Here is a 25038-nt window from a genome sequence, read left to right on the forward strand (position 1 = left end):
CTCAATCCCCTTGATCCCCCTTAAGCCCAATGATCCCCTCAAGCCCCTTGATCCCCTCAAGCCCTTTGATCCCCTCAAACCCCTTGATCCCCTCAAGCCCCTTGATCCCCACAAGCTCTATGATCCTCTCAAACCCTTGATCCCCTCATACCCCATGAGAATTTCTCCAGCTCCAATTTCGTACCACTTCTTTTGTCTCTGTTATGATTCAGGGAGTAACTCAGGATCCTGAATGCTGCCCAGGCTGGGCGGAGAGCTATCCCCTATGCTGACTCTATTGGTCCTCTCCGCGTGGTGACCACAGACTGCTGGGTGCTAGGCTTCGCCTGTAGCCGCCACGTTTGAAAGGGCGAGTTAGGCCCGCCCAAGCTCCGGTGCAGCCAGGTGTTAGGTAAGGACAAGCCAGTAGCGACCACCAGAGAGGATCCAAGAGGGAATCTAACTAATATGAGAACCCAAACAGGCTAATGGTATAATGAGAACACTAAAGGTATATATCCCTTATATACACTGGAACAGAATACCATAAAGAAAATATTGCGACTCCGTCGCAACAAATCCATCAACCCTGGTCACAATAATCCTGTGTGACCAACACACAACACAAAGAGGTTGTGAACCTCATAAAATAAGTTTTCTTTTATGCCAGGAATAAAAAAAAATGTCAGCAAGATTGCAGTTTTCACTAACAAGTCTCTTTTTCTCCTGCTTTATTTTACATATACCATTTTCTCCCCCACAACACATTGTATATCAGCTCAAGGCCCTGAATCCCATGAAGGCCCTGGATCACATTTTATATCCCCAAAGGCCCTGGATCCCCTGAAGGCCCTGTATGACATTTTATATCCCCAAAGGCCCTGGATCCCATGAAGGCCCTGGATAACATTGTATATTCCCAAAGGCCCTGGATCCCCTGAAGGCCCTGGATCACATTTTATATCCCCAAAGGCCCTGGATCCCATGAAGGCCCTGGATCACATTGTAGATCCCCAAAGGCCCTGGATCCCCTGAAGGCCCTGGATCCCCTCAATCCCCCATATCCCCTCAAATCCCTTGATCCCCTCATTTCCCCAGATCCCCACAAACCCGATAAACCCCTCAAGACCCTTGATCCCCTCTAAACCCTTGTTCCCCTCAATGCCCCTGATCCCCTCAAACCCCTTAATCCCCTCAAGCCCCTTGATCCCCTCAAGCCCCATGATCCCCTCAAACCCCATGATCCCCTCCAGCCCCTTGATCCCCTCTAAACCCTTAATCCCCTCAAGCCCCTTGACCCCCTCAAACCCCATGATCCCCTCAAGCCCCATGATCCCCTCAAACCCCTTGATCCCCTCAATCCCCTTGATCCCCCTTAAGCCCAATGATCCCCTCAAGCCCCTTGATCCCCTCAAGCCCTTTGATCCCCTCAAACCCCTTGATCCCCTCAATCCCCTTGATCCCCTTAAGCCCAATGATCCCCTCAAGCCCCTTGATCCCCTCAAGCCCTTTGATCCCCTCAAACCCCTTGATCCCCACAAGCTCTATGATCCTCTCAAACCCTTGATCCCCTCATACCCCTTGAGAATTTCTCCAGCTCCAATGTCGCACCACTTTTTTTGTCTCTGTTATGATTCAGGGAGTTGGGGAAAAGAGAAAAAGTACTCTCCTTTGTTTGGGGGCACGCTTATCAAAAAGAAGAAATCTTTATGTATTGGTTTTTTAATTTAAAATATAACTTTTAATCAACAATTTTAAAAGGCTTATTGGACAGACACACAAGTACAAACTACATACAACATGAATGAGTGGAAAAAACCACTATTTGGACTCAAATGAGTCCCTCCAGCGTTGTGTCGCTGGTAGTGTTCCACCACTGTGGGTGGATAATTTACCACTAATGTGGATCAAAGTGATACACTGATTTTAAAGAAAAAACGCTGGTAGCGAAATGGATTAGTTTCAATAAGTGGGTTTCATCCAACAAATTGTATGGTGTGTATCCGTAATGTTTTCAAATTGCAAAAAAACCATAACAATTTGCTCAGTCGGCAATAATTTGTGATAGCAAACACAGAGCTCCAAATGCTAGCGGTAAAGACAGGTAACCCAGTGATAGCCACAGCAAGAGAGTGATTTTTAATTCTGGTCTAGCAGGGATATAGAACTCCACGGTGGTACACACAAAACAACAATAATAATGCTCTGTCGACCGGCTAGTAGTTAGCCCTAAGTCGACACCGTAGGCAGAATGTGTACTCAACCCGTTTTTATGGAGTTATGCTAGAGAAGTATAGAGAAATAGCATCTGCTGTCTCTTCCCCACTAAACAGGTGCCCTGTTGACACTGTCAGTGCAGGGTCCTGCCGTTATTTAGATGGGTGGAGATGACAGTGCTAATTGAAAGATAAAAGGGAGTGCTGTGTCAGCGTGACAGCAAGTCGACTTATGCCTGATGGGCTAGTAGGCTGCTGCTTCCCAGTGTCAAACCATTGGTGGGAAGTGAGCGGTACTCACCATAGGCTGCGTAGGAAGTAGATAGTGGAGTATCTCTTTCCACTTATATGAGGGTATAAGGTGCCCTGTTGACTAATAGTCAGAGCAGGGTCCTGCCGAATCCCCCTTTAGTGTCAAAATAACTCCTAGCAGAAATATGTGCACGAGATAGGAGATAAAGGGAGAAGGGTAAAGAAAAACATCTGGGTCTGTTTTAATAGTTATCAGATCCCATTGCTGACAAGCATTGGTGGGAGTGATTTAAATACTATGTCTCAGACGTTTTTGAATAAGTGTCGTAAGTTAGCAGATATACCCGTAATGGCTGCAAATCAGGCCCAGAGTGCTAGGTCACTTGCTGGCACCAATTAATATTATGTGCTCAACGTACGTGAAGGGACGTTAATGCAAGTAAGGGGTGAGCTAGTGATCCCACCCGAAAAGACAGGGCGCAGTGTGGCTAACACTGCTTACCTGCCGCCGGGTAGCTTCTGTGTTGTTCTTGTGGATGTCTCCCAGACCGGCGCTGAGTAGCGGCGTCAGGTCTCGCCGGCGCCGGATGTAATCTGTGAGAAAAAAGAGCAGACAGCTGTTTCGCTCCGAGAGCGAGCTTCGTCAATGCTGATTCAGGGAGTAACTCAGGATCCTGAATGCTGCCCAGGCTGGGCGGAGAGCTATCCCCTATGCTGACTCTATTGGTCCTCTCCGCGTGGTGACCACAGACTGCTGGGTGCTAGGCTTCGCCTGTAGCCGCCACGTTTGAAAGGGCGAGTTAGGCCCGCCCAAGCTCCGGTGCAGCCAGGTGTTAGGTAAGGACAAGCCAGTGGCGACCACCAGAGAGGATCCAAGAGGGAATCTAACTAATATGAGAACCCAAACAGGCTAATGGTATAATGAGAACACTAAAGGTATATATCCCTAATATACACTGGAACAGAATACCATAAAGAAAATATTGCGACTCCGTCGCAACAAATCCATCAACCCTGGTCACAATAATCCTGTGTGACCAACACACAACACAAAGAGGTTGTGAACCTCATAAAATAAGTTTTCTTTTATGCCAGGAATAAAAAAAAATGTCAGCAAGATTGCAGTTTTCACTAACAAGTCTCTTTTTCTCCTGCTTTATTTTACATATACCATTTTCTCCCCCACAACACATTGTATATCAGCTCAAGGCCCTGGATCCCATGAAGGCCCTGGATCACATTTTATATCCCCAAAGGCCCTGGATCCCCTGAAGGCCCTGTATGACATTTTATATCCCCAAAGGCCCTGGATCCCATGAAGGCCCTGGATAACATTGTATATCCCCAAAGGCCCTGGATCCCCTGAAGGCCCTGGATCACATTTTATATCCCCAAAGGCCCTGGATCCCATGAAGGCCCTGGATCACATTGTAGATCCCCAAAGGCCCTGGATCCCCTGAAGGCCCTGGATCCCCTCAATCCCCCATATCCCCTCAAAACCCTTGATCCCCTCATTTCCCCAGATCCCCGCAAACCCGATAAACCCCTCAAGACCCTTGATCCCCTCTAAACCCTTGTTCCCCTCAATGCCCCTGATCCCCTCAAACCCCTTAATCCCCTCAAGCCCCTTGATCCCCTCAAGCCCCATGATCCCCTCAAACCCCATGATCCCCTCAAGCCCCTTGATCCCCTCTAAACCCTTAATCCCCTCAAGCCCCTTGATCCCCTCAAACCCCATGATCCCCTCAAGCCCCATGATCCCCTCAAACCCCTTGATCCCCTCAATCCCCTTGATTCCCCTTAAGCCCAATGATCCCCTCAAGCCCCTTGATCCCCTCAAGCCCTTTGATCCCCTCAAACCCCTTGATCCCCACAAGCTCTATGATCCTCTCAAACCCTTGATCCCCTCATACCCCTTGAGAATTTCTCCAGCTCCAATTTCGCACCACTTCTTTTGTCTCTGTTATGATTCAGGGAGTAACTCAGGATCCTGAATGCTGCCCAGGCTGGGCGGAGAGCTATCCCCTATGCTGACTCTATTGGTCCTCTCCGCGTGGTGACCACAGACTGCTGGGTGCTAGGCTTCGCCTGTAGCCGCCACGTTTGAAAGGGCGAGTTAGGCCCGCCCAAGCTCCGGTGCAGCCAGGTGTTAGGTAAGGACAAGCCAGTGGCGACCACCAGAGAGGATCCAAGAGGGAATCTAACTAATATGAGAACCCAAACAGGCTAATGGTATAATGAGAACACTAAAGGTATATATCCCTAATATACACTGGAACAGAATACCATAAAGAAAATATTGCGACTCCGTCGCAACAAATCCATCAACCCTGGTCACAATAATCCTGTGTGACCAACACACAACACAAAGAGGTTGTGAACCTCATAAAATAAGTTTTCTTTTATGCCAGGAATAAAAAAAAATGTCAGCAAGATTGCAGTTTTCACTAACAAGTCTCTTTTTCTCCTGCTTTATTTTACATATACCATTTTCTCCCCCACAACACATTGTATATCAGCTCAAGGCCCTGGATCCCATGAAGGCCCTGGATCACATTTTATATCCCCAAAGGCCCTGGATCCCCTGAAGGCCCTGTATGACATTTTATATCCCCAAAGGCCCTGGATCCCATGAAGGCCCTGGATAACATTGTATATCCCCAAAGGCCCTGGATCCCCTGAAGGCCCTGGATCACATTTTATATCCCCAAAGGCCCTGGATCCCATGAAGGCCCTGGATCACATTGTAGATCCCCAAAGGCCCTGGATCCCCTGAAGGCCCTGGATCCCCTCAATCCCCCATATCCCCTCAAAACCCTTGATCCCCTCATTTCCCCAGATCCCCGCAAACCCGATAAACCCCTCAAGACCCTTGATCCCCTCTAAACCCTTGTTCCCCTCAATGCCCCTGATCCCCTCAAACCCCTTAATCCCCTCAAGCCCCTTGATCCCCTCAAGCCCCATGATCCCCTCAAACCCCATGATCCCCTCAAACCCCATGATCCCCTCAAGCCCCTTGATCCCCTCTAAACCCTTAATCCCCTCAAGCCCCTTGATCCCCTCAAACCCCATGATCCCCTCAAGCCCCATGATCCCCTCAAACCCCTTGATCCCCTCAATCCCCTTGATCCCCCTTAAGCCCAATGATCCCCTCAAGCCCCTTGATCCCCTCAAGCCCTTTGATCCCCTCAAACCCCTTGATCCCCTCAAGCCCCTTGATCCCCACAAGCTCTATGATCCTCTCAAACCCTTGATCCCCTCATACCCCTTGAGAATTTCTCCAGCTCCAATTTCGCACCACTTCTTTTGTCTCTGTTATGATTCAGGGAGTAACTCAGGATCCTGAATGCTGCCCAGGCTGGGCGGAGAGCTATCCCCTATGCTGACTCTATTGGTCCTCTCCGCGTGGTGACCACAGACTGCTGGGTGCTAGGCTTCGCCTGTAGCCGCCACGTTTGAAAGGGCGAGTTAGGCCCGCCCAAGCTCCGGTGCAGCCAGGTGTTAGGTAAGGACAAGCCAGTGGCGACCACCAGAGAGGATCCAAGAGGGAATCTAACTAATATGAGAACCCAAACAGGCTAATGGTATAATGAGAACACTAAAGGTATATATCCCTAATATACACTGGAACAGAATACCATAAAGAAAATATTGCGACTCCATCGCAACAAATCCATCAACCCTGGTCACAATAATCCTGTGTGACCAACACACAACACAAAGAGGTTGTGAACCTCATAAAATAAGTTTTCTTTTATGCCAGGAATAAAAAAAAAATGTCAGCAAGATTGCAGTTTTCACTAACAAGTCTCTTTTTCTCCTGCTTTATTTTACATATACCATTTTCTCCCCCACAACACATTGTATATCAGCTCAAGGCCCTGGATCCCATGAAGGCCCTGGATCACATTTTATATCCCCAAAGGCCCTGGATCCCCTGAAGGCCCTGTATGACATTTTATATCCCCAAAGGCCCTGGATCCCATGAAGGCCCTGGATAACATTGTATATCCCCAAAGGCCCTGGATCCCCTGAAGGCCCTGGATCACATTTTATATCCCCAAAGGCCCTGGATCCCATGAAGGCCCTGGATCACATTGTAGATCCCCAAAGGCCCTGGATCACCTGAAGGCCCTGGATCCCCTCAATCCCCCATATCCCCTCAAAACCCTTGATCCCCTCATTTCCCCAGATCCCCGCAAACCCGATAAACCCCTCAAGACCCTTGATCCCCTCTAAACCCTTGTTCCCCTCAATGCCCCTGATCCCCTCAAACCCCTTAATCCCCTCAAGCCCCTTGATCCCCTCAAGCCCCATGATCCCCTCAAACCCCATGATCCCCTCAAGCCCCTTGATCCCCTCTAAACCCTTAATCCCCTCAAGCCCCTTGATCCCCTCAAACCCCATGATCCCCTCAAGCCCCATGATCCCCTCAAACCCCTTGATCCCCTCAATCCCCTTGATCCCCCTTAAGCCCAATGATCCCCTCAAGCCCCTTGATCCCCTCAAGCCCTTTGATCCCCTCAAACCCCTTGATCCCCACAAGCTCTATGATCCTCTCAAACCCTTGATCCCCTCATACCCCTTGAGAATTTCTCCAGCTCCAATTTCGCACCACTTCTTTTGTCTCTGTTATGATTCAGGGAGTAACTCAGGATCCTGAATGCTGCCCAGGCTGGGCGGAGAGCTATCCCCTATGCTGACTCTATTGGTCCTCTCCGCGTGGTGACCACAGATTGCTGGGTGCTAGGCTTCGCCTGTAGCCGCCACGTTTGAAAGGGCGAGTTAGGCCCGCCCAAGCTCCGGTGCAGCCAGGTGTTAGGTAAGGACAAGCCAGTGGCGACCACCAGAGAGGATCCAAGAGGGAATCTAACTAATATGAGAACCCAAACAGGCTAATGGTATAATGAGAACACTAAAGGTATATATCCCTAATATACACTGGAACAGAATACCATAAAGAAAATATTGCGACTCCGTCGCAACAAATCCATCAACCCTGGTCACAATAATCCTGTGTGACCAACACACAACACAAAGAGGTTGTGAACCTCATAAAATAAGTTTTCTTTTATGCCAGGAATAAAAAAAAATGTCAGCAAGATTGCAGTTTTCACTAACAAGTCTCTTTTTCTCCTGCTTTATTTTACATATACCATTTTCTCCCCCACAACACATTGTATATCAGCTCAAGGCCCTGGATCCCATGAAGGCCCTGGATCACATTTTATATCCCCAAAGGCCCTGGATCCCCTGAAGGCCCTGTATGACATTTTATATCCCCAAAGGCCCTGGATCCCATGAAGGCCCTGGATAACTTTGTATATCCCCAAAGGCCCTGGATCCCCTGAAGGCCCTGGATCACATTTTATATCCCCAAAGGCCCTGGATCCCATGAAGGCCCTGGATCACATTGTAGATCCCCAAAGGCCCTGGATCCCCTGAAGGCCCTGGATCCCCTCAATCCCCCATATCCCCTCAAAACCCTTGATCCCCTCATTTCCCCAGATCCCCGCAAACCCGATAAACCCCTCAAGACCCTTGATCCCCTCTAAACCCTTGTTCCCCTCAATGCCCCTGATCCCCTCAAACCCCTTAATCCCCTCAAGCCCCTTGATCCCCTCAAGCCCCATGATCCCCTCAAACCCCATGATCCCCTCAAGCCCCTTGATCCCCTCTAAACCCTTAATCCCCTCAAGCCCCTTGATCCCCTCAAACCCCATGATCCCCTCAAGCCCCATGATCCCCTCAAACCCCTTGATCCCCTCAATCCCCTTGATCCCCCTTAAGCCCAATGATCCCCTCAAGCCCCTTGATCCCCTCAAGCCCTTTGATCCCCTCAAACCCCTTGATCCCCACAAGCTCTATGATCCTCTCAAACCCTTGATCCCCTCATACCCCTTGAGAATTTCTCCAGCTCCAATTTCGCACCACTTCTTTTGTCTCTGTTATGATTCAGGGAGTAACTCAGGATCCTGAATGCTGCCCAGGCTGGGCGGAGAGCTATCCCCTATGCTGACTCTATTGGTCCTCTCCGCGTGGTGACCACAGACTGCTGGGTGCTAGGCTTCGCCTGTAGCCGCCACGTTTGAAAGGGCGAGTTAGGCCCGCCCAAGCTCCGGTGCAGCCAGGTGTTAGGTAAGGACAAGCCAGTGGCGACCACCAGAGAGGATCCAAGAGGGAATCTAACTAATATGAGAACCCAAACAGGCTAATGGTATAATGAGAACACTAAAGGTATATATCCCTAATATACACTGGAACAGAATACCATAAAGAAAATATTGCGACTCCGTCGCAACAAATCCATCAACCCTGGTCACAATAATCCTGTGTGACCAACACACAACACAAAGAGGTTGTGAACCTCATAAAATAAGTTTTCTTTTATGCCAGGAATAAAAAAAAATGTCAGCAAGATTGCAGTTTTCACTAACAAGTCTCTTTTTCTCCTGCTTTATTTTACATATACCATTTTCTCCCCCACAACACATTGTATATCAGCTCAAGGCCCTGGATCCCATGAAGGCCCTGGATCACATTTTATATCCCCAAAGGCCCTGGATCCCCTGAAGGCCCTGTATGACATTTTATATCCCCAAAGGCCCTGGATCCCATGAAGGCCCTGGATAACATTGTATATCCCCAAAGGCCCTGGATCCCCTGAAGGCCCTGGATCACATTTTATATCCCCAAAGGCCCTGGATCCCATGAAGGCCCTGGATCACATTGTAGATCCCCAAAGGCCCTGGATCCCCTGAAGGCCCTGGATCCCCTCAATCCCCCATATCCCCTCAAAACCCTTGATCCCCTCATTTCCCCAGATCCCCGCAAACCCGATAAACCCCTCAAGACCCTTGATCCCCTCTAAACCCTTGTTACCCTCAATGCCCCTGATCCCCTCAAACCCCTTAATCCCCTCAAGCCCCTTGATCCCCTCAAGCCCCATGATCCCCTCAAACCCCATGATCCCCTCAAGCCCCTTGATCCCCTCTAAACCCTTAATCCCCTCAAGCCCCTTGATCCCCTCAAACCCCATGATCCCCTCAAGCCCCATGATCCCCTCAAACCCCTTGATCCCCTCAATCCCCTTGATCCCCCTTAAGCCCAATGATCCCCTCAAGCCCCTTGATCCCCTCAAGCCCTTTGATCCCCTCAAACCCCTTGATCCCCACAAGCTCTATGATCCTCTCAAACCCTTGATCCCCTCATACCCCTTGAGAATTTCTCCAGCTCCAATTTCGCACCACTTCTTTTGTCTCTGTTATGATTCAGGGAGTAACTCAGGATCCTGAATGCTGCCCAGGCTGGGCGGAGAGCTATCCCCTATGCTGACTCTATTGGTCCTCTCCGCGTGGTGACCACAGACTGCTGGGTGCTAGGCTTCGCCTGTAGCCGCCACGTTTGAAAGGGCGAGTTAGGCCCGCCCAAGCTCCGGTGCAGCCAGGTGTTAGGTAAGGACAAGCCAGTGGCGACCACCAGAGAGGATCCAAGAGGGAATCTAACTAATATGAGAACCCAAACAGGCTAATGGTATAATGAGAACACTAAAGGTATATATCCCTAATATACACTGGAACAGAATACCATAAAGAAAATATTGCGACTCCGTCGCAACAAATCCATCAACCCTGGTCACAATAATCCTGTGTGACCAACACACAACACAAAGAGGTTGTGAACCTCATAAAATAAGTTTTCTTTTATGCCAGGAATAAAAAAAAATGTCAGCAAGATTGCAGTTTTCACTAACAAGTGTCTTTTTCTCCTGCTTTATTTTACATATACCATTTTCTCCCCCACAACACATTGTATATCAGCTCAAGGCCCTGGATCCCATGAAGGCCCTGGATCACATTTTATATCCCCAAAGGCCCTGGATCCCCTGAAGGCCCTGTATGCCATTTTATATCCCCAAAGGCCCTGGATCCCATGAAGGCCCTGGATAACATTGTATATCCCCAAAGGCCCTGGATCCCCTGAAGGCCCTGGATCACATTTTATATCCCCAAAGGCCCTGGATCCCATGAAGGCCCTGGATCACATTGTAGATCCCCAAAGGCCCTGGATCCCCTGAAGGCCCTGGATCCCCTCAATCCCCCATATCCCCTCAAAACCCTTGATCCCCTCATTTCCCCAGATCCCCGCAAACCCGATAAACCCCTCAAGACCCTTGATCCCCTCTAAACCCTTGTTCCCCTCAATGCCCCTGATCCACTCAAACCCCTTAATCCCCTCAAGCCCCTTGATCCCCTCAAGCCCCATGATCCCCTCAAACCCCATGATCCCCTCAAACCCCATGATCCCCTCAAGCCCCTTGATCCCCTCTAAACCCTTAATCCCCTCAAGCCCCTTGATCCCCTCAAACCCCATGATCCCCTCAAGCCCCATGATCCCCTCAAACCCCTTGATCCCCTCAATCCCCTTGATCCCCCTTAAGCCCAATGATCCCCTCAAGCCCCTTGATCCCCTCAAGCCCTTTGATCCCCTCAAACCCCTTGATCCCCTCAAGCCCCTTGATCCCCACAAGCTCTATGATCCTCTCAAACCCTTGATCCCCTCATACCCCTTGAGAATTTCTCCAGCTCCAATTTCGCACCACTTCTTTTGTCTCTGTTATGATTCAGGGAGTAACTCAGGATCCTGAATGCTGCCCAGGCTGGGCGGAGAGCTATCCCCTATGCTGACTCTATTGGTCCTCTCCGCGTGGTGACCACAGACTGCTGGGTGCTAGGCTTCGCCTGTAGCCGCCACGTTTGAAAGGGCGAGTTAGGCCCGCCCAAGCTCCGGTGCAGCCAGGTGTTAGGTAAGGACAAGCCAGTGGCGACCACCAGAGAGGATCCAAGAGGGAATCTAACTAATATGAGAACCCAAACAGGCTAATGGTATAATGAGAACACTAAAGGTATATATCCCTAATATACACTGGAACAGAATACCATAAAGAAAATATTGCGACTCCATCGCAACAAATCCATCAACCCTGGTCACAATAATCCTGTGTGACCAACACACAACACAAAGAGGTTGTGAACCTCATAAAATAAGTTTTCTTTTATGCCAGGAATAAAAAAAAAATGTCAGCAAGATTGCAGTTTTCACTAACAAGTCTCTTTTTCTCCTGCTTTATTTTACATATACCATTTTCTCCCCCACAACACATTGTATATCAGCTCAAGGCCCTGGATCCCATGAAGGCCCTGGATCACATTTTATATCCCCAAAGGCCCTGGATCCCCTGAAGGCCCTGTATGCCATTTTATATCCCCAAAGGCCCTGGATCCCATGAAGGCCCTGGATAACATTGTATATCCCCAAAGGCCCTGGATCCCCTGAAGGCCCTGGATCACATTTTATATCCCCAAAGGCCCTGGATCCCATGAAGGCCCTGGATCACATTGTAGATCCCCAAAGGCCCTGGATCCCCTGAAGGCCCTGGATCCCCTCAATCCCCCATATCCCCTCAAAACCCTTGATCCCCTCATTTCCCCAGATCCCCGCAAACCAGATAAACCCCTCAAGACCCTTGATCCCCTCTAAACCCTTGTTCCCCTCAATGCCCCTGATCCCCTCAAACCCCTTAATCCCCTCAAGCCCCTTGATCCCCTCAAGCCCCATGATCCCCTCAAACCCCATGATCCCCTCAAGCCCCTTGATCCCCTCTAAACCCTTAATCCCCTCAAGCCCCTTGATCCCCTCAAACCCCATGATCCCCTCAAGCCCCATGATCCCCTCAAACCCCTTGATCCCCTCAATCCCCTTGATCCCCCTTAAGCCCAATGATCCCCTCAAGCCCCTTGATTCCCTCAAGCCCTTTGATCCCCTCAAACCCCTTGATCCCCTCAAGCCCCTTGATCCCCACAAGCTCTATGATCCTCTCAAACCCTTGATCCCCTCATACCCCTTGAGAATTTCTCCAGCTCCAATTTCGCACCACTTCTTTTGTCTCTGTTATGATTCAGGGAGTAACTCAGGATCCTGAATGCTGCCCAGGCTGGGCGGAGAGCTATCCCCTATGCTGACTCTATTGGTCCTCTCCGCGTGGTGACCACAGACTGCTGGGTGCTAGGCTTCGCCTGTAGCCGCCACGTTTGAAAGGGCGAGTTAGGCCCGCCCAAGCTCCGGTGCAGCCAGGTGTTAGGTAAGGACAAGCCAGTGGCGACCACCAGAGAGGATCCAAGAGGGAATCTAACTAATATGAGAACCCAAACAGGCTAATGGTATAATGAGAACACTAAAGGTATATATCCCTAATATACACTGGAACAGAATACCATAAAGAAAATATTGCGACTCCGTCGCAACAAATCCATCAACCCTGGTCACAATAATCCTGTGTGACCAACACACAACACAAAGAGGTTGTGAACCTCATACAATAAGTTTTCTTTTATGCCAGGAATAAAAAAAAATGTCAGCAAGATTGCAGTTTTCACTAACAAGTCTCTTTTTCTCCTGCTTTATTTTACATATACCATTTTCTCCCCCACAACACATTGTATATCTGCTCAAGGCCCTGGATCCCATGAAGGCCCTGGATCACATTTTATATCCCCAAAGGCCCTGGATCCCCTGAAGGCCCTGTATGACATTTTATATCCCCAAAGGCCCTGGATCCCATGAAGGCCCTGGATAACATTGTATATCCCCAAAGGCCCTGGATCCCCTGAAGGCCCTGGATCACATTTTATATCCTCAAAGGCCCTGGATCCCATGAAGGCCCTGGATCACATTGTAGATCCCCAAAGGCCCTGGATCCCCTGAAGGCCCTGGATCCCCTCAATCCCCCATATCCCCTCAAAACCCTTGATCCCCTCATTTCCCCAGATCCCCGCAAACCCGATAAACCCCTCAAGACCCTTGATCCCCTCTAAACCCTTGTTCCCCTCAATGCCCCTGATCCCCTCAAACCCCTTAATCCCCTCAAGCCCCTTGATCCCCTCAAGCCCCATGATCCCCTCAAACCCCATGATCCCCTCAAGCCCCTTGATCCCCTCTAAACCCTTAATCCCCTCAAGCCCCTTGATCCCCTCAAACCCCATGATCCCCTCAAGCCCCATGATCCCCTCAAACCCCTTGATCCCCTCAATCCCCTTGATCCCCCTTAAGCCCAATGATCCCCTCAAGCCCCTTGATCCCCTCAAGCCCTTTGATCCCCTCAAACCCCTTGATCCCCACAAGCTCTATGATCCTCTCAAACCCTTGATCCCCTCATACCCCTTGAGAATTTCTCCAGCTCCAATTTCGCACCACTTCTTTTGTCTCTGTTATGATTCAGGGAGTAACTCAGGATCCTGAATGCTGCCCAGGCTGGGCGGAGAGCTATCCCCTATGCTGACTCTATTGGTCCTCTCCGCGTGGTGACCACAGACTGCTGGGTGCTAGGCTTCGCCTGTAGCCGCCACGTTTGAAAGGGCGAGTTAGGCCCGCCCAAGCTCCGGTGCAGCCAGGTGTTAGGTAAGGACAAGCCAGTGGCGACCACCAGAGAGGATCCAAGAGGGAATCTAACTAATATGAGAACCCAAACAGGCTAATGGTATAATGAGAACACTAAAGGTATATATCCCTAATATACACTGGAACAGAATACCATAAAGAAAATATTGCGACTCCGTCGCAACAAATCCATCGACCCTGGTCATAATAATCCTGTGTGACCAACACACAACACAAAGAGGTTGTGAACCTCATAAAATAAGTTTTCTTTTATGCCAGGAATAAAAAAAAATGTCAGCAAGATTGCAGTTTTCACTAACAAGTCTCTTTTTCTCCTGCTTTATTTTACATATACCATTTTCTCCCCCACAACACATTGTATATCAGCTCAAGGCCCTGGATCCCATGAAGGCCCTGGATCACATTTTATATCCCCAAAGGCCCTGGATCCCCTGAAGGCCCTGTATGACATTTTATATCCCCAAAGGCCCTGGATCCCATGAAGGCCCTGGATAACATTGTATATTCCCAAAGGCCCTGGATCCCCTGAAGGCCATGGATCACATTTTATATCCCCAAAGGCCCTGCATCCCATGAAGGCCCTGGATCACATTGTAGATCCCCAAAGGCCCTGGATCCCCTGAAGGCCCTGGATCCCCTCAATCCCCCATATCCCCTCAAATCCCTTGATCCCCTCATTTCCCCAGATCCCCGCAAACCCGATAAACCCCTCAAGACCCTTGATCCCCTCTAAACCCTTGTTCCCCTCAATGCCCCTGATCCCCTCAAACCCCTTAATCCCTCAAGCCCCTTGATCCCCCAAGCCCCATGATCCCCTCAAACCCCATGATCCCCTCAAGCCCCATGATCCCCTCAAACCCCTTGATCCCCTCAATCCCCTTGATCCCCCTTAAGCCCAATGATCCCCTCAAGCCCCTTGATCCCCTCAAGCCCTTTGATCCCCTCAAACCCCTTGATCCCCTCAAGCCCCTTGATCCCCACAAGCTCTATGATCCTCTCAAACCCTTGATCCCCTCATACCCCTTGAGAATTTCTCCAGCTCCAATTTCGCACCACTTCTTTTGTCTCTGTTATGATTCAGGGAGTAACTCAGGATCCTGAATGCTGCCCAGGCTGGGCGGAGAGCTATCCCCTATGCTGACTCTATTGGTCCTCTCCGCGTGGTGACCACAGACTGCTGGGTGCTAGGCTTCGCCTGTAGCCGCCACGTTTGAAAGGGCGAGTTAGGCCCGCCCAAGCTCCGGTGCAGCCAGGTGTTAGGTAAGGACAAGCCAGTGGCGACCACCAGAGAGGATCCAAGAGGGAATCTAACTAATATGAGAACCCAAACAGGCTAATGGTATAATGAGAACACTAAAGGTATATATCCCTAATATACACTGGAACAGAATACCATCAAGAAAATATTGCGACTCCGTCGCAACAAATCCATCAACCCTGGTCACAATAATCCTGTGTGACCAACACACAACACAAAGAGGTTGTGAACCTCATAAAATAAGTTTTCTTTTATGCCAGGAATAAAAAAAAATGTCAGCAAGATTGCAGTTTTCACTAACAAGTCTCTTTTTCTCCTGCTTTATTTTACATATACCATTTTCTCCCCCACAACACATTGTATATCAGCTCAAGGCTCTGGATCCCATGAAGGCCCTGGATCACATTTTATATCCCGAAAGGCCCTGGATCCCCTGAAGGCCCTGTATGACATTTTATATCCCCAAAGGCCCTGGATCCCATGAAGGCCCTGGATAACATTGTATATCCCCAAAGGCCCTGGATCCCCTGAAGGCCCTGGATCACATTTTATATCCCCAAAGGCCCTGGATCCCATGAAGGCCCTGGATCACATTGTAGATCCCCAAAGGCCCTGGATCCCCTGAAGGCCCTGGATCCCCTCAATCCCCCATATCCCCTCAAAACCCTTGATCCCCTCATTTCCCCAGATCCCCGCAAACCCGATAAACCCCTCAAGACCCTTGATCCCCTCTAAACCCTTGATCCCCTCAATGCCCCTGATCCCCTCAAACCCCTTAATCCCCTCAAGCCCCTTGATCCCCTCAAGCCCCATGATCCCCTCAAACCCCATGATCCCCTCAAGCCCCTTGATCCCCTCTAAACCCTTAATCCCCTCAAGCCCCTTGATCCCCTCAAACCCCATGATCCCCTCAAGCCCCATGATCCCCTCAAACCCCTTGATCCCCTCAATCCCCTTGATCCCCCTTAAGCCCAATGATCCCCTCAAGCCCCTTGATCCCCTCAAGCCCTTTGATCCCCTCAAACCCCTTGATCCCCTCAAGCCCCTTGATCCCTACAAGCTCTATGATCCTCTCAAACCCTTGATCCCCTCATACCCCTTGAGAATTTCTCCAGCTCCAATTTCGCACCACTTCTTTTGTCTCTGTTATGATTCAGGGAGTAACTCAGGATCCTGAATGCTGCCCAGGCTGGGCGGAGAGCTATCCCCTATGCTGACTCTATTGGTCCTCTCCGCGTGGTGACCACAGACTGCTGGGTGCTAGGCTTCGCCTGTAGCCGCCACGTTTGAAAGGGCGAGTTAGGCCCGCCCAAGCTCCGGTGCAGCCAGGTGTTAGGTAAGGACAAGCCAGTGGCGACCACCAGAGAGGATCCAAGAGGGAATCTAACTAATATGAGAACCCAAACAGGCTAATGGTATAATGAGAACACTAAAGGTATATATCCCTAATATACACTGGAACAGCATACCATAAAGAAAATATTGCGACTCCATCGCAACAAATCCATCAACCCTGGTCACAATAATCCTGTGTGACCAACACACAACACAAAGAGGTTGTGAACCTCATAAAATAAGTTTTCTTTTATGCCAGGAATAAAAAAAAATGTCAGCAAGATTGCAGTTTTCACTAACAAGTCTCTTTTTCTCCTGCTTTATTTTACATATACCATTTTCTCCCCCACAACACATTGTATATCATCTCAAGGCCCTGGATCCCATGAAGGCCCTGGATCACATTTTATATCCCCAAAGGCCCTGGATCCCCTGAAGGCCCTGTATGCCATTTTATATCCCCAAAGGCCCTGGATCCCATGAAGGCCCTGAATAACATTGTATATCCCCAAAGGCCCTGGATCCCCTGAAGGCCCTGGATCACATTTTATATCCCCAAAGGCCCTGGATCCCATGAAGGCCCTGGATCACATTGTAGATCCCCAAAGGCCCTGGATCCCCTGAAGGCCCTGGATCCCCTCAATCCCCCATATCCCCTCAAAACCCTTGATCCCCTCATTTCCCCAGATCCCCGCAAACCCGATAAACCCCTCAAGACCCTTGATCCCCTCTAAACCCTTGTTCCCCTCAATGCCCCTGATCCCCTCAAACCCCTTAATCCCCTCAAGCCCCTTGATCCCCTCAAGCCCCATGATCCCCTCAAACCCCATGATCCCCTCAAGCCCCTTGATCCCCTCTAAACCCTTAATCCCCTCAAGCCCCTTGATCCCCTCAAACCCCATGATCCCCTCAAGCCCCATGATCCCCTCAAACCCCTTGATCCCCTCAATCCCCTTGATCCCCCTTAAGCCCAATGATCCCCTCAAGCCCCTTGATTCCCTCAAGCCCTTTGATCCCCTCAAACCCCTTGATCCCCTCAAGCCCCTTGATCCCCACAAGCTCTATGATCCTCTCAAACCCTTGATCCCCTCATACCCCTTGAGAATTTCTCCAGCTCCAATTTCGCACCACTTCTTTTGTCTCTGTTATGATTCAGGGAGTAACTCAGGATCCTGAATGCTGCCCAGGCTGGGCGGAGAGCTATCCCCTATGCTGACTCTATTGGTCCTCTCCGCGTGGTGACCACAGACTGCTGGGTGCTAGGCTTCGCCTGTAGCCGCCACGTTTGAAAGGGCGAGTTAGGCCCGCCCAAGCTCCGGTGCAGCCAGGTGTTAGGTAAGGACAAGCCAGTGGCGACCACCAGAGAGGATCCAAGAGGGAATCTAACTAATATGAGAACCCAAACAGGCTAATGGTATAATGAGAACACTAAAGGTATATATCCCTAATATACACTGGAACAGAATACCATAAAGAAAATATTGCGACTCCGTCGCAACAAATCCATCAACCCTGGTCACAATAATCCTGTGTGACCAACACACAACACAAAGAGGTTGTGAACCTCATACAATAAGTTTTCTTTTATGCCAGGAATAAAAAAAAATGTCAGCAAGATTGCAGTTTTCACTAACAAGTCTCTTTTTCTCCTGCTTTATTTTACATATACCATTTTCTCCCCCACAACACATTGTATATCAGCTCAAGGCCCTGGATCCCATGAAGGCCCTGGATCACATTTTATATCCCCAAAGGCCCTGGATCCCCTGAAGGCCCTGTATGACATTTTATATCCCCAAAGGCCCTGGATCCCATGAAGGCCCTGGATAACATTGTATATCCCCAAAGGCCCTGGATCCCCTGAAGGCCCTGGATCACATTTTATATCCCCAAAGGCCCTGGATCCCATGAAGGCCCTGGATCACATTGTAGATCCCCAAAGGCCCTGGATCCCCTGAAGGCCCTGGATCCCCTCAATCCCCCATATCCCCTCAAATCCCTTGATCCCCTCATTTCCCCAGATCCCCGCAAACCCGATAAACCCCTCAAGACCCTTGATCCCCTCTAAACCCTTGTTCCCCTCAATGCCCCTGATCCCCTCAAACCCCTTAATCCCCTCAAGCCCCTTGATCCCCTCAAGCCCCATGATCCCCTCAAACCCCATGATCCCCTCAAGCCCCTTGATCCCCTCTAAACCCTTAATCCCCTCAAGCCCCTTGATCCCCTCAAACCCCATGATCCCCTCAAGCCCCATGATCCCCTCAAACCCCTTGATCCCCTCAATCCCCTTGATCCCCCTTAAGCCCAATGATCCCCTCAAGCCCCTTGATCCCCTCAAGCCCTTTGATCCCCTCAAACCCCTTGATCCCCACAAGCTCTATGATCCTCTCAAACCCTTGATCCCCTCATACCCCTTGAGAATTTCTCCAGCTCCAATTTCGCACCACTTCTTTTGTCTCTGTTATGATTCAGGGAGTAACTCAGGATCCTGAATGCTGCCCAGGCTGGGCGGAGAGCTATCCCCTATGCTGACTCTATTGGTCCTCTCCGCGTGGTGACCACAGACTGCTGGGTGCTAGGCTTCGCCTGTAGCCGCCACGTTTGAAAGGGCGAGTTAGGCCCGCCCAAGCTCCGGTGCAGCCAGGTGTTAGGTAAGGACAAGCCAGTGGCGACCACCAGAGAGGATCCAAGAGGGAATCTAACTAATATGAGAACCCAAACAGGCTAATGGTATAATGAGAACACTAAAGGTATATATATATCCCTAATATACACTGGAACAGAATACCATAAAGAAAATATTGCGACTCCGTCGCAACAAATCCATCGACCCTGGTCACAATAATCCTGTGTGACCAACACACAACACAAAGAGGTTGTGAACCTCATAAAATAAGTTTTCTTTTATGCCAGGAATAAAAAAAAATGTCAGCAAGATTGCAGTTTTCACTAACAAGTCTCTTTTTCTCCTGCTTTATTTTACATATACCATTTTCTCCCCCACAACACATTGTATATCAGCTCAAGGCCCTGGATCCCATGAAGGCCCTGGATCACATTTTATATCCCCAAAGGCCCTGGATCCCCTGAAGGCCCTGTATGACATTTTATATCCCCAAAGGCCCTGGATCCCATGAAGGCCCTGGATAACATTGTATATCCCCAAAGGCCCTGGATCCCCTGAAGGCCCTGGATCACATTTTATATCCCCAAAGGCCCTGGATCCCATGAAGGCCCTGGATCACATTGTAGATCCCCAAAGGCCCTGGATCCCCTGAAGGCCCTGGATCCCCTCAATCCCCCATATCCCCTCAAAACCCTTGATCCCCTCATTTCCCCAGATCCCCGCAAACCCGATAAACCCCTCAAGACCCTGGATCCCCTCTAAACCCTTGTTCCCCTCAATGCCCCTGATCCCCTCAAACCCCTTAATCCCCTCAAGCCCCTTGATCCCCTCAAGCCCCATGATCCCCTCAAACCCCATGATCCCCTCAAACCCCATGATCCCCTCAAGCCCCTTGATCCCCTCTAAACCCTTAATCCCCTCAAGCCCCTTGATCCCCTCAAACCCCATGATCCCCTCAAGCCCCATGATCCCCTCAAACCCCTTGATCCCCTCAATCCCCTTGATCCCCCTTAAGCCCAATGATCCCCTCAAGCCCCTTGATCCCCTCAAGCCCTTTGATCCCCTCAAACCCCTTGATCCCCTCAAGCCCCTTGATCCCCACAAGCTCTATGATCCTCTCAAACCCTTAATCCCCTCATACCCCTTGAGAATTTCTCCAGCTCCAATTTCGCACCACTTCTTTTGTCTCTGTTATGATTCAGGGAGTAACTCAGGATCCTGAATGCTGCCCAGGCTGGGCGGAGAGCTATCCCCTATGCTGACTCTATTGGTCCTCTCCGCGTGGTGACCACAGACTGCTGGGTGCTAGGCTTCGCCTGTAGCCGCCACGTTTGAAAGGGCGAGTTAGGCCCGCCCAAGCTCCGGTGCAGCCAGGTGTTAGGTAAGGACAAGCCAGTGGCGACCACCAGAGAGGATCCAAGAGGGAATCTAACTAATATGAGAACCCAAACAGGCTAATGGTATAATGAGAACACTAAAGGTATATATCCCTAATATACACTGGAACAGAATACCATAAAGAAAATATTGCGACTCCGTCGCAACAAATCCATCAACCCTGGTCACAATAATCCTGTGTGACCAACACACAACACAAAGAGGTTGTGAACCTCATAAAATAAGTTTTCTTTTATGCCAGGAATAAAATAAAATGTCAGCAAGATTGCAGTTTTCACTAACAAGTCTCTTTTTCTCCTGCTTTATTTTACATATACCATTTTCTCCCCCACAACACATTGTATATCAGCTCAAGGCCCTGGATCCCATGAAGGCCCTGGATCACATTTTATATCCCCAAAGGCCCTGGATCCCCTGAAGGCCCTGTATGACATTTTATATCCCCAAAGGCCCTGGATCCCATGAAGGCCCTGGATAACATTGTATATCCCCAAAGGCCCTGGATCCCCTGAAGGCCCTGGATCACATTTTATATCCCCAAAGGCCCTGGATCCCATGAAGGCCCTGGATCACATTGTAGATCCCCAAAGGCCCTGGATCCCCTGAAGGCCCTGGATCCCCTCAATCCCCCATATCCCCTCAAAACCCTTGATCCCCTCATTTCCCCAGATCCCCGCAAACCCGATAAACCCCTCAAGACCCTTGATCCCCTCTAAACCCTTGTTCCCCTCAATGCCCCTGATCCCCTCAAACCCCTTAATCCCCTCAAGCCCCTTGATCCCCTCAAGCCCCATGATCCCCTCAAACCCCATGATCCCCTCAAGCCCCTTGATCCCCTCTAAACCCTTAATCCCCTCAAGCCCCTTGATCCCCTCAAACCCCATGATCCCCTCAAGCCCCATGATCCCCTCAAACCCCTTGATCCCCTCAATCCCCTTGATCCCCCTTAAGCCCAATGATCCCCTCAAGCCCCTTGATCCCCTCAAGCCCCTTGATCCCCTCAAACCCCTTGATCCCCACAAGCTCTATGATCCTCTCAAACCCTTGATCCCCTCATACCCCTTGAGAATTTCTCCAGCTCCAATTTCGCACCACTTCTTTTGTCTCTGTTATGATTCAGGGAGTAACTCAGGATCCTGAATGCTGCCCAGGCTGGGCGGAGAGCTATCCCCTATGCTGACTCTATTGGTCCTCTCCGCGTGGTGACCACAGACTGCTGGGTGCTAGGCTTCGCCTGTAGCCGCCACGTTTGAAAGGGCGAGTTAGGCCCGCCCAAGCTCCGGTGCAGCCAGGTGTTAGGTAAGGACAAGCCAGTGGCGACCACCAGAGAGGATCCAAGAGGGAATCTAACTAATATGAGAACCCAAACAGGCTAATGGTATAATGAGAACACTAAAGGTATATATCCCTAATATACACTGGAACAGAATACCATAAAGAAAATATTGCGACTCCGTCGCAACAAATCCATCGACCCTGGTCACAATAATCCTGTGTGACCAACACACAACACAAAGAGGTTGTGAACCTCATAAAATAAGTTTTCTTTTATGCCAGGAATAAAAAAAAATGTCAGCAAGATTGCAGTTTTCACTAACAAGTCTCTTTTTCTCCTGCTTTATTTTACATATACCATTTTCTCCCCCACAACACATTGTATATCAGCTCAAGGCCCTGGATCCCATGAAGGCCCTGGATCACATTTTATATCCCCAAAGGCCCTGGATCCCCTGAAGGCCCTGTATGACATTTTATATCCCCAAAGGCCCTGGATCCCATGAAGGCCCTGGATAACATTGTATATTCCCAAAGGCCCTGGATCCCCTGAAGGCCATGGATCACATTTTATATCCCCAAAGGCCCTGGATCCCATGAAGGCCCTGGATCACATTGTAGATCCCCAAAGGCCCTGGATCCCCTGAAGGCCCTGGATCCCCTCAATCCCCCATATCCCCTCAAATCCCTTGATCCCCTCATTTCCCCAGATCCCCGCAAACCCGATAAACCCCTCAAGACCCTTGATCCCCTCTAAACCCTTGTTCCCCTCAATGCCCCTGATCCCCTCAAACCCCTTAATCCCCTCAAGCCCCTTGATCCCCCAAGCCCCATGATCCCCTCAAACCCCATGATCCCCTCAAGCCCCATGATCCCCTCAAACCCCTTGATCCCCTCAATCCCCTTGATCCCCCTTAAGCCCAATGATCCCCTCAAGCCCCTTGATCCCCTCAAGCCCTTTGATCCCCTCAAACCCCTTGATCCCCTCAAGCCCCTTGATCCCCACAAGCTCTATGATCCTCTCAAACCCTTGATCCCCTCATACCCCTTGAGAATTTCTCCAGCTCCAATTTCGCACCACTTTTTTTGTCTCTGTTATGATTCAGGGAGTAACTCAGGATCCTGAATGCTGCCCAGGCTGGGCGGAGAGCTATCCCCTATGCTGACTCTATTGGTCCTCTCCGCGTGGTGACCACAGACTGCTGGGTGCTAGGCTTCGCCTGTAGCCGCCACGTTTGAAAGGGCGAGTTAGGCCCGCCCAAGCTCCGGTGCAGCCAGGTGTTAGGTAAGGACAAGCCAGTGGCGACCACCAGAGAGGATCCAAGAGGGAATCTAACTAATATGAGAACCCAAACAGGCTAATGGTATAATGAGAACACTAAAGGTATATATCCCTAATATACACTGGAACAGAATACCATCAAGAAAATATTGCGACTCCGTCGCAACAAATCCATCAACCCTGGTCACAATAATCCTGTGTGACCAACACACAACACAAAGAGGTTGTGAACCTCATAAAATAAGTTTTCTTTTATGCCAGGAATAAAAAAAAATGTCAGCAAGATTGCAGTTTTCACTAACAAGTCTCTTTTTCTCCTGCTTTATTTTACATATACCATTTTCTCCCCCACAACACATTGTATATCAGCTCAAGGCCCTGGATCCCATGAAGGCCCTGGATCACATTTTATATCCCCAAAGGCCCTGGATCCCCTGAAGGCCCTGTATGACATTTTATATCCCCAAAGGCCCTGGATCCCATGAAGGCCCTGGATAACATTGTATATCCCCAAAGGCCCTGGATCCCCTGAAGGCCCTGGATCACATTTTATATCCCCAAAGGCCCTGGATCCCATGAAGGCCCTGGATCACATTGTAGATCCCCAAAGGCCCTGGATCCCCTGAAGGCCCTGGATCCCCTCAATCCCCCATATCCCCTCAAAACCCTTGATCCCCTCATTTCCCCAGATCCCCGCAAACCCGATAAACCCCTCAAGACCCTTGATCCCCTCTAAACCCTTGTTCCCCTCAATGCCCCTGATCCCCTCAAACCCCTTAATCCCCTCAAGCCCCTTGATCCCCTCAAGCCCCATGATCCCCTCAAACCCCATGATCCCCTCAAGCCCCTTGATCCCCTCTAAACCCTTAATCCCCTCAAGCCCCTTGATCCCCTCAAACCCCATGATCCCCTCAAGCCCCATGATCCCCTCAAACCCCTTGATCCCCTCAATCCCCTTGATCCCCCTTAAGCCCAATGATCCCCTCAAGCCCCTTGATCCCCTCAAGCCCTTTGATCCCCTCAAGCCCCTTGATCCCCTCAAGCCCTTTGATCCCCTCAAACCCCTTGATCCCCTCAAGCCCCTTGATCCCTACAAGCTCTATGATCCTCTCAAACCCTTGATCCCCTCATACCCCTTGAGAATTTCTCCAGCTCCAATTTCGCACCACTTCTTTTGTCTCTGTTATGATTCAGGGAGTAACTCAGGATCCTGAATGCTGCCCAGGCTGGGCGGAGAGCTATCCCCTATGCTGACTCTATTGGTCCTCTCCGCGTGGTGACCACAGACTGCTGGGTGCTAGGCTTCGCCTGTAGCCGCCACGTTTGAAAGGGCGAGTTAGGCCCGCCCAAGCTCCGGTGCAGCCAGGTGTTAGGTAAGGACAAGCCAGTGGCGACCACCAGAGAGGATCCAAGAGGGAATCTAACTAATATGAGAACCCAAACAGGCTAATGGTATAATGAGAACACTAAAGGTATATATCCCTAATATACACTGGAACAGCATACCATAAAGAAAATATTGCGACTCCATCGCAACAAATCCATCAACCCTGGTCACAATAATCCTGTGTGACCAACACACAACACAAAGAGGTTGTGAACCTCATAAAATAAGTTTTCTTTTATGCCAGGAATAAAAAAAAAATGTCAGCAAGATTGCAGTTTTCACTAACAAGTCTCTTTTTCTCCTGCTTTATTTTACATATACCATTTTCTCCCCCACAACACATTGTATATCAGCTCAAGGCCCTGGATCCCATGAAGGCCCTGGATCACATTTTATATCCCCAAAGGCCCTGGATCCCCTGAAGGCCCTGTATGCCATTTTATATCCCCAAAGGCCCTGGATCCCATGAAGGCCCTGGATAACATTGTATATCCCCAAAGGCCCTGGATCCCCTGAAGGCCCTGGATCACATTTTATATCCCCAAAGGCCCTGGATCCCATGAAGGCCCTGGA

Source organism: Crinia signifera, chromosome 1 (genome assembly GCF_055691185.1).
Source record: "Crinia signifera chromosome 1, ASM5569118v1, whole genome shotgun sequence".
Taxonomy (NCBI): Eukaryota; Metazoa; Chordata; class Amphibia; order Anura; family Myobatrachidae; genus Crinia; species Crinia signifera.